The sequence below is a fragment of the Neophocaena asiaeorientalis genome, unplaced genomic scaffold, assembly GCF_003031525.2.
Source record: "Neophocaena asiaeorientalis asiaeorientalis breed wild unplaced genomic scaffold, Neophocaena_asiaeorientalis_V1.1 scaffold134, whole genome shotgun sequence".
Taxonomy (NCBI): domain Eukaryota; kingdom Metazoa; phylum Chordata; class Mammalia; order Artiodactyla; family Phocoenidae; genus Neophocaena; species Neophocaena asiaeorientalis.
The window spans coordinates 18,935,374-18,940,983 of NW_020185339.1; positions in this window are offsets into that span (position 1 = coordinate 18,935,374).

Genomic DNA, 5,610 nt, shown 5'->3' on the forward strand with positions numbered 1-5,610 from the left:
CTCTCTCTCTCTCTCTTCTGTTTTTTGGTGCCGGTGGGGTGTGGCAGGGAATTTTTTTTTTTTTGACATTCCTTGAATCTTGTTTTCCTTCCATAGAACAGGTCTGGGACTTTCCAGGCCCCTGTTGAGGAATCTGTGTGTCCAAGTCCAGCCCAGACTGTCCCCATATCCCGTAGCCCACACCACCCAGGCCGCCATCTGGAGCGGTGCCCTGGCTGATGGAGTTCAGTCTTTGTTATGTAACAGTTTTTCCCTGAGTTGCATTTTCTCACCAAATCAGTGTGTTTTTGTGGAAATATGGGTGTTTCTCTGGACCCACAGTTCCTCTGTCATCTTCAAGGGCCCCCCCTGGTGTGGGTGAGGTCTCTCCGGGAGAGTCTGGATTTCGTTTCTGGAACGGTTGGCCCTCCCCCACCCGCTGTGCCATAGGGACAGACACAAAGCAGAGTTGAAGCGAGCAGGTTAAGAGGTTCCTTGTATCAGTCAGTTCACCACACCCCATCTGAGGACCACTCCTCCATCTGGATCCAGGTTCCGTGGACCAGCACCGTCCCCAAGCCCCCTCCAAGTAACATGTTGAGAAGAGTTCTGTCAAGCGCTGTCTCTGCCTCCCCATCATATCTGGGCAAGGCCCGCTCGGAGTGGCCGTTTGATAAAAGTGAATTTGAATCAGGCTGACTGGTCATTCTCAGGCTGGACCCTCTGTTCCTTCTCCACGGAATCATGTCCCAGCCCCCCAGGTACCGAGACCCCTGTTCCCACTGTCACTCCACCTCTGGGTGTTCCTCACAAGGGCAGCGGCAGCCAGCGTATCAGACCTCCCTGGTGCATCTCGGCCGGGAGGACTCGCAAAATAGATTTTTAGAAACCACTTTTAGGCAGACCGCTTCTGGGCATGGGGGACCTTATAGAGCAGCGTCCAATCACCGAGTCTTCTCCCTGCAGACCTCCTGTGGTAGCGTCACCATCTTGACTACTTTTTGTAATAAGACGTGCTTCCCACCCATGAAAGACAGAGGTCATTGGTGTGATTCCCCCCAGAAGGCTGGAGAGCCAGTTCCACTTCTCCTGTTTGTTCAGTCCCTTCCGCAGAGGGGAGGACAGGAACCTTTCCTCTGGGTAGTGGGTCGCCTGCGCTTACATTCTTGGAATGTAGCTATTTTCTTAGGAATGTCCTGGAGCCTTCCTGCTTCGGAATGTATTCATCCCACAGTGTGGAGACAACCGCTGGTCTGGCAGGTGAAGTATGGCAGGAATTCACCCACCGAGTGTTTGCCAAAATGTTGTTTGGGAAGAACTGGACTCACTGGTCCCTTGTCGGGAGTCATCGTCATCTGACGGCTTCCCTCCTCCTTCAGGAAATCTTAGCCACCCCCAGCGTCTCTGTGGGGAGAAGTCTGTGGTAAACCATTTGCTGCCCTAGCAGAACAAGATGCTCTGGGGAAACAGGCAGGCATCCTACAACAGCGTGGTCCGCTTTCTGTTGCTGCTCTGACTCTTAGAACCACGTACGAATTCGGAAATGAGAAAGTTGTACATGGAGGGCTCTGAGCTGCCTTCTTTGAGAGGCTGTCCTCACAAGCAGTCACCTCTCCCCCGTGTTTCCACTGCCTTTCACTTCTTTTATTTCCTGGGCTTCTATCTGGGCCCTACCTTGAGCTTCTCTGGTTTTACTCAAGGCACCAGAGTCAGAGTTTGCATGTGCATATCATAGAGATGTCATGACAGCCTGGACTCAATTCTCCAATTCATTTCCTGCCAAGGCATATCTCAGCAAAAACTCTGGAAGCCCCTGATTCAATTTATCCTAAAGTTTTGAGTATTTAGTCCTACTGGATTTAGTTAGAAAGGTGTCCAGGAATTCTCCTCATAAGCCCCCTTGGGTGGAAAGATCTTAGTAGCAAGCTGAAGCCATGTTGTCAGTTTGGGGGATTGGAGGGAAGCCACAAATGAGATGAATAAATCAAATGTGGAAAAAAAATGATTTGTTAATGCCCGCGGCAGGTCTGCCCAGCACCGATATTGCTCTGTGAATTGAGCTTACTCAGTTTTAGCCTCATTTTTCCCCCTTGGAGCATTCCTGGAAAGGTCAAAAGGCAACACACTCAAAATTCTGCAGAACATATTTATACGTGGTTCTGTGATCTTGCGTCTCTGACTTACAGTCAAGTCTGCTTGCCCTAGTAGCCTCAAAGGAAGTCTTATTTAATAAAAAGCTTTCGATTTCCTAGTCAAGTCTTTACGGTTATCTGGGGGGGAGGGGTGTGGCCACTTCCTTGAATGAAAGCCTCTCTCAGTTCTAAATCTCTTTGCTGGACTGGCACTTGCTCTTCAGAATATTTGGTGACACTCTTTTCCTTAAAGAGAGCAAACTTGCCCTCCATCCACACTGTGGCATTTTGTCAGGCAACAGGCAAACCTGTGTTCTCTCAAAACCTGAAATCGGAGCAGTACCAGACCCAGAAAACTGGAGGGTGTGTTCTCCTGTGGTTGAGCTTGCCTAACTGCTGTTCTTACAGAGGGAACAGAGAAGTGAAAGTCGGGCTAGGCCAAGTACTCAGCTGTCTAATATGACAGAGCCCCCAAAGTGGGAATTTGTTATTTTCCACAGTTTACAGTTTTGGGGAATTTGGGGTATTTAATTTTTTAATCCCTAGCAATTTACCTCCATTAGGCTGCATGAGGTCAGCTGTGCTCATTCTTTTTGTGCTCTTCTAAGTATTCATTTACTTCTTGGAAAGAATCACAGCTGTCAGTAGATACTGGTGGGCAAGGATGAGAGTCCCAGTATCCAGAGTTGGCCTCAGATCTTGGCCATTCGGGCAGGGTTTTCAGTTCACCAAGAGCACTAGCGTGGAAACACTTGGAAAAAAATCTCTCACATCTTTACGACTCTGGTCTAACCTCCTTCCTCATCTGCCAATCAACTTTATTTACAAGGCCACGGGTAGTCAGTGGTTTTCTTTCCACCACAGTCTGAGGATCCTACCTTTCCTTAAGCAGCTCCACTGTTTTCAGACTGAACATGTTAAACTTTAATGAGATTCTATTTTTGGTAAGTTCGTGCTATTGGGACACATGAAGAAAGCAGTGAGAGTCACTATCTATGCAGAAACCCACCAGGCTGACCCTAAAAGGTAGCAGATCTAAGAAAATACTAAAACAGTGTCTGGCCACCGGACAGAATTTTACATTAGGAACTTGGATTTTTGAAGATTTTCAGTTGCAGAGACGTGTCACAGCCTGTGCGCCATAAGCCCCCCAAGTGTACTTTGGTTCTGTGTTGGGTGATGTGACTTATGTGCATACACTGGGATTTTTCAAGGGACACTACATGAGCAGCCCCACCTGCCTCTTCTGTAAGTACCGTGGTGGCTCTTTGTGGTTTGAGTGTCAGTCCAGGGAGTGCTGCTCTTTATAATCCACATGATTTGTGTAAATAGCTTTAATTTTGCCTTTGAGTCTTAGATGTTTTGTTTATGTAGCGCCCAGGTAGACAGTGACCAAATGAGGCTTTAAATGTATTGTTTTCTACTGTGATGTACTTGAAGGAGAATCTCGTGTCCTCCACTCTTCCAGTCTTCCATAGTATTTTGTGTTTGGGGTGTCCTGAGGTTACTCTATTACTCCTGTTTTGCCTCCACTTTCTTTGTTTCTTTCGGAAACCCAGGGAGGTCCACAGTGGAGATCATTTGTAAGGAATGTATCATGGTCTGGATTTCCAAGAAAATACCCTACGTACAGTGAATGAGAGGAATCTGCCTGAAAATGGTTTCGGAACCATGTACCTTTATGCTTTGTGATTGTGAAACCTTGACTTTTGTAACCCAAAAATGAAAACCGTTTAGTAAAGGGGATCTATTTTGTGTGTTTTGAAACTTAGGTGCAATGTTCCCTGGAAAAAGCTAGAGAAATGTATATGCTCAATGCCATTTTAAAATAAAATATTATACATATGTATATAGGACACCTTTAGCAAAACCTTTTTGTGTCATTTCGTTTAATTCACTAAGAAGTGTCTTCATACCAGGTAGTGGAATGAGTTGAGAGGGTCATGGCCTCATGGGGAGTCATCAACTGTGAACAGATTCAAAATCAGACGGGAATGGATGCCAACACTATAAATCTTCACAGGAATCAGCAGTAAGAGCTGTACATTTCACCAGTGCCTTTAGAACTACCATGGATATTACTCCCAAGAACTACTCCCAACAGGTAATTCTTTTTTTTTATTTATTGAGGACAACTGACAGCATTATATTAGTTTCAGGTGTATAGCATAACGATGCAGTGTGTACATATTGTGAAACGATCATCACATTAAGTCTAGAGAACATCCATCACCATACAGCATTACTAACTTTTTTTCCTTGTGATGAGAACTTTTTTATTTTTTTTTGCGGTACGCGGGCCTCTCACTGTTGTGGCCTCTCTCGTTGCGGACCACAGGGTCCGGACGCGCAGGCTCAGCGGCCATGGCTCGCGGGCCCAGCCGCTCCGCAGCATGTGGGATCTTCCTGGACCGGGGCATGAACCCGTGTCCCCTGCATCGGCAGGCGGACTCTCAACCACTGCGCCACCGGGGAAGCCCAGAACTTTAAAGATTTACTCTCTCAGCAACTTTCAAGTACGTACTACAGTGTCATTAGCAAATACTATGCAATTATAGTATAGTCACCATGTTGTACATTACACCCCCAGGATTGATTGATTTTATAACTGGAATTCTGTACCCATTTCACCAACTTCCCAACCCTGTGCCTCTAGCAACCACCAATCTGTTCTCTGTATCCATGAATTCGGTTTTTTAAAAATCATTCAGGTTCCACATATAAGTGAGATCATACAAGATTTGTCTCTCATAAGACATAGCATAATGACTTGGCGTGATGCCCCGAAGGTCCACCCGTGTTGTCACAAATGGCAAGATTTCATTCTTTTTTATGGCTGAATAATATTCTATTATAGCTCCATCCCTATCCCTATCATCAATCTATCTACAAAAATACATACACACCACAGTTTCTTTATCCATTCATCCTTTGAGGGACATTTAGGTTGTTTCCATATCTGGGCTACTGTAAATAATGCTGCAGTGAACATGAGGGTACATATAACTTTTTAAATTAGTGTTTTCATTTTCCTTGGAGAAATACCCAGAAGTGGAATTCTGGGATCATATGGTAGTTCTATTTAATTTTTTGAGAAATCTCCATACTGTTTTCCATAGTTGCTGCACCAATTTACGTTCCCAACAACCTTTTTCCCCACATCCTGCTAACACTTATTATTTCTTGTCTTTTTGATAATAACCCTTCTGAGAGGTATGAGGTGACGTCTCATGGTTTTGATTGGCATTTCACTGATGATTAGTGATGCTGAGCCTTTTTTCATGTACCTGTTGGCCAGCTGTATGTCTTCGTTGGAAAAATGTCTATTCAGATCCTCTGCCCATTTTTTAATTGATTTTTTTTGAGTTGTATGAGTTCTTTATATATTTTGGATATTAACCATTTATCAGATAAACGTCTACGATTTGTAAATATTTTCTCCCATTTAGTAGGTTGCTTTTTCATTTTGTTGATGGTTTCCTTTGCTGTGCAGAAGCTT